This window comes from Pongo abelii, chromosome 18 (genome assembly GCF_028885655.2).
Source record: "Pongo abelii isolate AG06213 chromosome 18, NHGRI_mPonAbe1-v2.0_pri, whole genome shotgun sequence".
NCBI lineage: Eukaryota > Metazoa > Chordata > Mammalia > Primates > Hominidae > Pongo > Pongo abelii.
In genome coordinates, this window is record NC_072003.2 from 72,396,836 (window position 1) to 72,404,910 (window position 8,075).

The 8,075-nt window shown below is 50.1% G+C and overlaps 1 long non-coding RNA gene across 1 annotated transcript; it reads left to right on the forward strand.

Moving 5' to 3' along the window:
• Nucleotides 1-159: 159 nt before the first annotated feature.
• LOC112129402 (uncharacterized) lies at nucleotides 160-7,581 on the forward strand. Its single transcript, XR_008514668.2, has 3 exons — nucleotides 160-295; nucleotides 1,217-1,347; nucleotides 5,712-7,581. It is a non-coding gene; the product is annotated as an uncharacterized LOC112129402 (long non-coding RNA).
• Nucleotides 7,582-8,075: the final 494 nt, after the last annotated feature.

The window sequence follows — 8,075 nt, forward strand, 5'->3', positions numbered from 1 at the left end:
AGTGAGCCATGATCATGCCACTGCACTCCAGCCTGGATGACAGAGGGAGACCCTGTCTCAAAAAATAAAAAAAATAAAATCAGCGGATGGGGTTGGATTTCACCTGAGCCTGCTGGAGGGCGGGGAGGAGCAGTTGGTGGGGGAGTGAACAATCTAAGAGGCAGTTGAAAGTGGTTCTGAGCAGAGAGGACCATTGGGGGATGAGGCAGCTGTTGGAGAGGGATGGGTCAAGGGATGGAGGGTGGCACTATGAGCTGAAATAGGTGAACTGGGAGGGATGCTGGCTAAAGAAGAGGTAAGTTCAGCACTTACTGTGCTTGGAGCTATGAGAGGCACCTGAGAACAGATTCCTGCCCTCCAGGATCCCACAGTCCTGGGTGGAAACCAGCAGGGCCTTGATGAACTAGACTTCCGGAGAGAATGAACTTAGTACTGTAGTGGAGGGACCAAGGCCAAGCTGCCCAAGGCTCAGATTAGAGTTGGGGCTGGTTGGGTTTCAGGGGAAGACAGACGTCCATGTGGATCTAGCCCACTGGTCTCTGGACATGTGGTTATGTTGGTCAAAGGAGAAGACCAAGGCTCAGAACAAAGACTTGAGATTTGCCCCCACAACTGTCAGAGAAGGAGTTATGGAGGGAGAGTATGGCCTGAGGGTCATGGAGCGGCCAGGGGAGAGTCTTGGGCAGTCACACATTGGAGGCCATGAGAAAGAGTAGTTAGGAGAGGGGTGATTGAGCCAATAATCAGATTCAAGTCCCTGTTATGCTCATGTGCCAGCTCTGCCCTTGAGTTTTCTCATCTTTAAATTGGGGAATGGGGCCGGGTGTGGTGGCTCACACCTATAATCCCAGCACTTTGGGAGGCTGAGGCGGGTGGATCACAAGGTCAGGAGTTTGAGACCAGCCTGGCTAATGTGGTGAAACCCCGTCTCTACTAAAAATACAAAAATTAGCTGGGCGTGGTGGCGGGTGCCTGTAATCCCAGCTACTTGGGAGGCTGAGGCAGGAGAATCGCTTGAAACCAGAAGGTGGGGAGGCTGCAGTGAGCCAAGATCACACCACTGCACTCCAGCCTGGGTAACAAGAGCGAAACTGTGTCTCAAAAAAAAAAAAAATTTGGAGAATGAATCAAGGCATGACTGTAGGACCAAATGAGTTCACATATGCAAAGTGTTTTAATATGGTCAAAGCACTCAATAAATGCTGCTGTTAATTAGGAGGCAAGAAGAGATTGAAGAGAAAACTCAAGGGGCTCCAGAGAATACTACGATGGTACAAAGTCACAGAAGCCCTGGGAAAAGCAGGTAGAATGGAGTTGCCATGACATTGAGCCTCATCCAGATGCCAGGTAGGTAACACGCATTATCACAGGTGAGTCTCACTGTAATCTCACAAGGGAATTTCTATGGTCATCCCCACCCCACAGTGTAACAAGCTCAAGGTCCCAAGAGACCTACATTTCCTGTTCTGGACCTTAAGTTTTATTTATTTATTAATTATTTTACTTTTTTTGAGATGAGGTCTTGCTGTGTCACACAGCCCAAAGTGCAGTGGTGCAATCCTGACTTACTGCAACCTCCGCCTTCCAGGCTCAAGCAATCTTCCTACCTCAGCCCCCCAAGTATCTGTGAGTACAGGCATGTGCCACCACACTCGGATATATATATATATATATTTGTGTGTGTGTGTGTGTGTGTGTGTGTGTGTGTGTGTGGAGATAGGGTTTCACTAGGTTGCCCAGGCTGGTCTCAAACCCCTGGTCTCAAGTGATCCGCCTGCCTTGGCCTCCCAAAGTGTTGGGATTCCAGGCATGAGCCACCGTGCCCAGCCTGGACCTTAAGAATGAAATCATCCTTGGGTTAAAGGCTGGTCTCCCTTAGAGATGGTCATTTGCAGGTCACCTTCCAGGGGCTAATGCTCTGGTAAATGCTGGTGACCTTGAGATGAATGAGCCTTGATCCGTGTACTCAGTGAGCTCTCAGGATGAGGGTTCCTGTAGCCTCTCTCTTCATTGCATCATCTCCAAAACCTGACAGGACTGATGCTGGAAGGTCTTTCCAAGGCCCAGACTCCTCTCCTGGCTCAAACACTTTCCATGGCTCTCTGTGGCCTCCAGCCCAGGGTCTGAATTGGTTCTACCTGGCCAAGTGCTCTGCCTGCTTTTAGGGTCTGGTCTGTGCCCCGAGCCCCTGTCCCATCCCAGCTTTATCTCCCACAACTGCCCAGCCCTTACCTATGCCCTGGTCATGTGGATCCTTTCCTGCATGTCAGTACCCTTCATTCATCTTGGTCTTTTGGTCTGAAATGCAGCCCCTCCCTCCACTGGGAAGGAGGGAAACCTAACCCACCCTCCTCCTGCACTGCCTGGACTGCAGGAAACCTTCCCAGGCTACGTATCCAAACTAGCCTTTTTCTCCCTCCTCTGTTTTCCTAGATTTAGAGATGGTTCTAGTACGTGACTCAAGGTAAGAGGTTGTGTTTGACTGATACCAAGTGTGTCTGTCCAGAGTTAGATATGAGGATAGAAGCTCCTTGAGCCAGGGATGGTATCTTAGCTATCCCTGGGATCCCCACAGGACATGTGCTAACAGGGAAGTTCAAAGACCCCACCAAACTCCTGCCACTATTTCCTGCCCTCTTGTGCCCAGGCCCACATCTGAGTTGGAGGAGCAGGGTACTGTGGGAGAAGGCGCACTAGTACTGGAGTCAGGGCCTTCAGGTTTGTGCCATCCCACTGAATACATGGCCAATGACCTTGGGCAAAGGGACTCCTCCCTCGGGGCTTTAATCTGTGCATCCACAGACTGTACATATGGCATTGGACCAGGACCTCCCTACTGCCTTTTTGGTAAAGAGGACCATAAGTTTCTTAGACTTTTAATATGTAGATGAATTCCCTGGAGAATCTGTTAAATGGCAGATTCTGACTCAGTAGGTTTGGGGCAGGTCCTTAGTTCTAACAAGCTCCCGGGTGACCTTGATGCTGGTGGTCCGTGAGCCACGCTTTGCATTAACAAGGGTCTAACCCAGTGATCCTCAGCCCTAGCCCGATAGAAGAATGGCCTGAAAGGTCGCTCTTTGCCTCCTCCACTCCCTTCTCCATTTTAAATTAAAGTTTCCCTTGGGAGATTGTAAAAAGATGTTAGGATGGCACCGCAGGGCCATTAACTCAGCATTTGTAGGGGTGGGAACTTGGCATCGGTAGTGTTTAAAGCTCGCCAGGTGAATCCAGTGTGCAGCCAGGACTGGGAACTGCTCTACCTCGTGGGTGGAGAACTTCAGCAAATGGTTTTCAGGCAAAGCTTTTTGTCTCTGCTGCCCCCTTGTGGTCATCTTGTTCACTCACAGTCAGAGCGCAAGCCCTGTTCCCAAGAGAGATGGGAATCGCAGAACAATTGGGAAAATGATGTCGTTGCCCATGGTGGACGGGCTTCCCTGAGACCCCAGCACTCACCCTGACATGGTGAGGAGAGGCTCCTCCTCTGCCATGATGCTGAAGACGATTCCTTAAACAAGGGCCTCGTTCCCAGTGTCCTGGCGGTAGCTCACATGAGTAGGAAAAACTCTGGGTGGGCCAGGAACTGGAAACAGCAGGGGGCCCTGTAGTCGGCAGCTGAGATAGAGGTTGGATACAGCAGGTCCAGGAGAAACTTCCTAGGAGAAGGTGGGCGCTGAACCCAACCCTCAGCTCTCCTGGGCGGGAGCCATGAGAAGTCTTAGATGCAGACCTGAGGTTTGGGTTGCTTGGAGGTCAGCCAGCAGGGGGCACTCTGGCTCCACGTAGAGTTCCCAGGTCGGGTCTCCTAGTCTTCGTCGTCTTGACTGGGAACTGTTCACCCCGGTGCAGGATGCCCCAGGTGCAATGGAGCAGCTCAGAGCCCCAGGGCGTGACTGTCCGCAGCTGGCTGGCTTCCCTCTGTGCCAGGTGCAGGGTCGAGGACATCCCCACGCACACAGCCTGCTGTCAGTGGGATGAGGAGTAGGAAGGTTCTGATGCTGCTGCCCATTCAGAAATGCAAAATGGCCCAGTACCTTGAGCACAGGTCTAGTCCCTACCGTGCCCTGCCTGGCTGTGTGATCTTGACACATTCATCTCCCCTTTGTGGGCCTGCTTCTCCCTCATCCAATGCATCCCCCAAGCCATCCTGGGCTGTGGTGCTGCTCCCCAGACAACAGGGAGTTGGACTCATGGTTTTGGGGGGGCTCACATTGCCCTTAGGGGGCCAGAGTCAAGGGAATCACCTTTTTTTTTTTTTTTTTTTTTTTTGCCTTCTGCTGCAGGGCCTGGTTCTGGGCTGGACTTTTCCCATCCTCTTCCTGAAAGCCACCCTTGTTCAATCATGGGGACAAGATACAGTCCAGGAAAGGAGCTAGGGCCCTCCTAAGAGATGATCCCGAATAGGGCCCAGCTGTGGACAGGAAGATCTCTTTTCCAGCTGGGCACCATGGTTCATGCCTGTAATCCCAGCACTTTGGGAGGCCAAGGTGGGAGGATCACTTGAGGTCAGGAGGTCGAGATCAGCCTGGCCAACATGGTGAAACTCCATCTCTACTAAAAATACAAAAAATTAGCTGGATGTGGTGGTACACACCTATAATCCCAGCTACTTAGGAGGCTGAGGCAGGAGAATCACTTGAGCCTGTGGGAGGTGGAGGTTGCAGTGAGCCGAGATCGCGCCTGGGTGGTAGAGTGAGATTCAGTCTCAAAATAAAATAAAATACAATAAAATAAAAACGCCAAATCCCTTTTCTGTTAGTTGTCAAACACACTAGACATCAGGACACAGTGGTCCTGGCTACATGGCTGCCTTGTAACAGTGAGAAATATCCAGAGATGGGATGCACGTTAGAGTTGAATGGGGTTTGTCCCAGGGAGAGAGGGGACCCAAAGGAATAGCAAGAGAGTGGGGAGCTTAGCTTTAAAATAATGTTTTGGCTGGGCATGGTGGCTCATGCCTGTAATCCCAGCACTTCGGGAGGCCAAGGTTGGGAGTTTGAAACCAGCCCAGCCAACGTAGGGAAACGCTGTCTCTACTAAAACTACAAAAATTAGTTGGGCATGGTGGCACATGCTGTATCCAGCTACTTGGGAGGCTGAGGTATGAGAATTGCTTGAACCCAGGAGGCAGAGGTTGCAGTGAGCTGAGATCGTGCCACTGCATTCCAGCCTGGGCGATGGAGTGAGACTCAGTCTCCAAAAAAAAAAAAAAAAGTTTTACTCATTTAAAAAATGTGTCTGGTGTACCTATGGCAATTGGGTGGGACTTGCTAAATCTGGTTGGCTGTTGCTTTCTGAAACACAGATTTTAGACTCTAATATGTGCATTTGCAAACTCTAAGACATATGCGCCTCTGAACGCAGTCTGGGTGAATGCAGTTTCTTGATTGTCACAGGCTTCCGACAGAGTTGCAGGTGTTGTATTGCGTGGTTTTCAACAGCAATCAGACCAAAAGGGTGACTACTAGCATGTGAAAACAGAGGATAAGCTTCCTGGGCTCAAATTCCTGAGCTGGGAGTCAGTTCCAGGCTACAGTGTCCAGCCAGAGGAGGACAGCAAGCTCGACTCCTGCATGACCAGTAGCTCACCTGGTCCAAATGTAGCCTTTTGCTGTGAAACAAAGGTAGAGAGAGACTGAGGGAACTGGAAGGAGGTTCAATGGAGGAAAAATAAGACAACCTCAGGGATTCACTTTTACTCTCATTTCATTAAGTTCCAGATATTGGCAGACTGCTGGCCTCCTGAGGAGCCCAGGAAGGGGCCTGGCAGACTGGTGATCCTGGTTGGAGATGAAGAGGGGCTGATTAAGAGGAGCTGACTGAGGCCGGGAGGTTTCCTGTCCAGGAGTGGTGAGCCTGTCAGCGCTGCACCTGGGCCTACCTGTACCTAGGAGAGAGTCAGGGCATGGTTGGCTTCCCGTGAACACCTGGGGCTCGAGGAGTGTGCTGCCTCTGTTCCATACCTGATGTCATCCACATCCACGCCCATGCATCTGGCCAGGAGTGACTGTCACTGATGAGGGCAGTGTGATAGTACCTCTGATGGTTTCTCTGAGCTCAGCCTTTGCACTTCACCTGTGTGGGCCAAATGGAAAGCCAGGGTGGAGACGGAGCATCCTGGGTCAGCTGGGATCCCACTGTGTGATTCCACGACATGGGGTGTCAGAACCTGGAGTGCTGGTGGCGGCCAGGGCAGGGGTGGGGTGGCATTCCTGTGGCTTTGCCACTCACTGGCTGTGTCACCATGGAAAAGTTATCTAAACCCCTCGGTGCCCCAGTCTTGTTCTCTGTCCATGGCAATTCGAGTAGTCCTGACCCAGTTGGATGGCTCTGAGGTTTCAATGACGTCATACATGCAAATGGTTTTTTTGGAGCAGGGTTCTTTTTATTTAAAAAGATTTTTTAAAATGAGAATACTCGCTAAAAAGAGTACCTGACCTCAGCTGGGCACAATGGCTCACACCTGTAATCCCAGCACTTTGGGAGGCCAAGGCGGGTGGATCACGAGGTCAGGAGATCGAGACCTGTAGTCCCAGCTACTCAGGAGGCTGAAGCAGGAGAATCGCTTGAACCCAGGAGGTGGAGGTTGCAGTGAGCTGAGATCATGCCACTGCACTCCAGCCTGAGTGACAGAGTGAGATTAAAAAAAGAAAAAGAAAAAGAACCTGACTTCAGTATCTTTGGGTGTCTGGGATTGAGGAGTGTTCCTGAATGGGCATCAGGGACTGATGAACACTTGTGTAAGAGTTAAAGAAAGAGGAAAGAAACATGACATTTTTAAAGACAGGTTTACTTTAGATAAAACCTAGAGGGGCTTCTGGCTGATTTTGGTCAGGAGCGCTTTCTCTTACAGACTAAGAGTATATATTGGTTTTAGGATGAGGGGGCTTATCACAAGCTTGGAATGTTTTTGGGTCAGGGAGAAGTCTATAGCAGGGTCGGAATGTTTCTGGGCAGAGGGGAGGTTATCTTGGGGCTGACATCTTTCTGGCAGGAGGGAGGTTAGTTATCTTGGGGCTGGCATCTTCCCAGCCAGAGGGGGGTTATCTTGGGGCTACCATGTCTCTGGTTGGGGATGAGTTTGGAACGTTTCTGGTCGGAGATGTTATTTGTAGTTTATGGTCATGCTGACCTTAGCCATTAGGCTGATAACTTTTGGCTTTAGGCGGTTTTTGATTAAGATGAATTTTAAAATGAGGTGCTTGTCCACAATGGCAAGGCCCCTGTTCTGTCACCTTGTCCCCCAAAATTGCAAAGCTTTGTTTCTGTGTATGCACATATAATTTTTTTTTTTTTCCCCTTAGAAGAAAGGCAATAGCTTAACTAAGATGTTCAGAGGGATCATGACAGAAAGACTGGATGCCTGGGGTTGGGGTCAGGGGCGTGTTTCAGGTGCCTTTATTTTATACCAGAGTTTCCCAACCTGGGGAATCTTGCCATTTGGGGCCAAATCATTCCTTGTTGTTGTAGACTGACTTGTGCATTGCAGGGTGATTAGCAGCATCTCTGGCTCTACCCACTAGATACCAGTAGCACCCTTCACCCCATCCCCACCTAGTTTCACCAATAAAAAATGTCTTCAGACGTTGCTCAATGTCTTTGGGGAGGTGAGAGGGGGACAAAATTGCCCCCAACTGAGAACTGCTGCTTTGTGATGTTCCTAGTGGAGTGAGCCCTCGATAAGTGGTTATTTGCTTTGTTGAAGTTTGGCAAGATTTCTCTTCTGGGCCTTGTTGATCCCTCCTATTTCTGTGCACTGCTTAAAGGGAAAGTCGACGACTACGGGGCTTCCAAACTCCAGCCCTGTTGGATATAAAGTACTAGTTCCTTAATCTGGTGGGGCAGCCTGATCAACTAGAACTTGGTTCTTACTGTGTTCCTCGTTATGCAAACCTTAAGGATTCCAGCCTGGGCAACATAGTGAGACCGTGTCTCTACAAAAAAAAAAAAAAAAAAAAAAAAAAAAAAGGAGAGGAAAAGAAAAAAAGAAACGAAATTCAGCAGAGCCCAGTGGCATGCCCCTGTAGCCCCAGCTACGCAGGAAGCTGAGGTGGGAGGATCGCTTGAGCCCAGGAGTT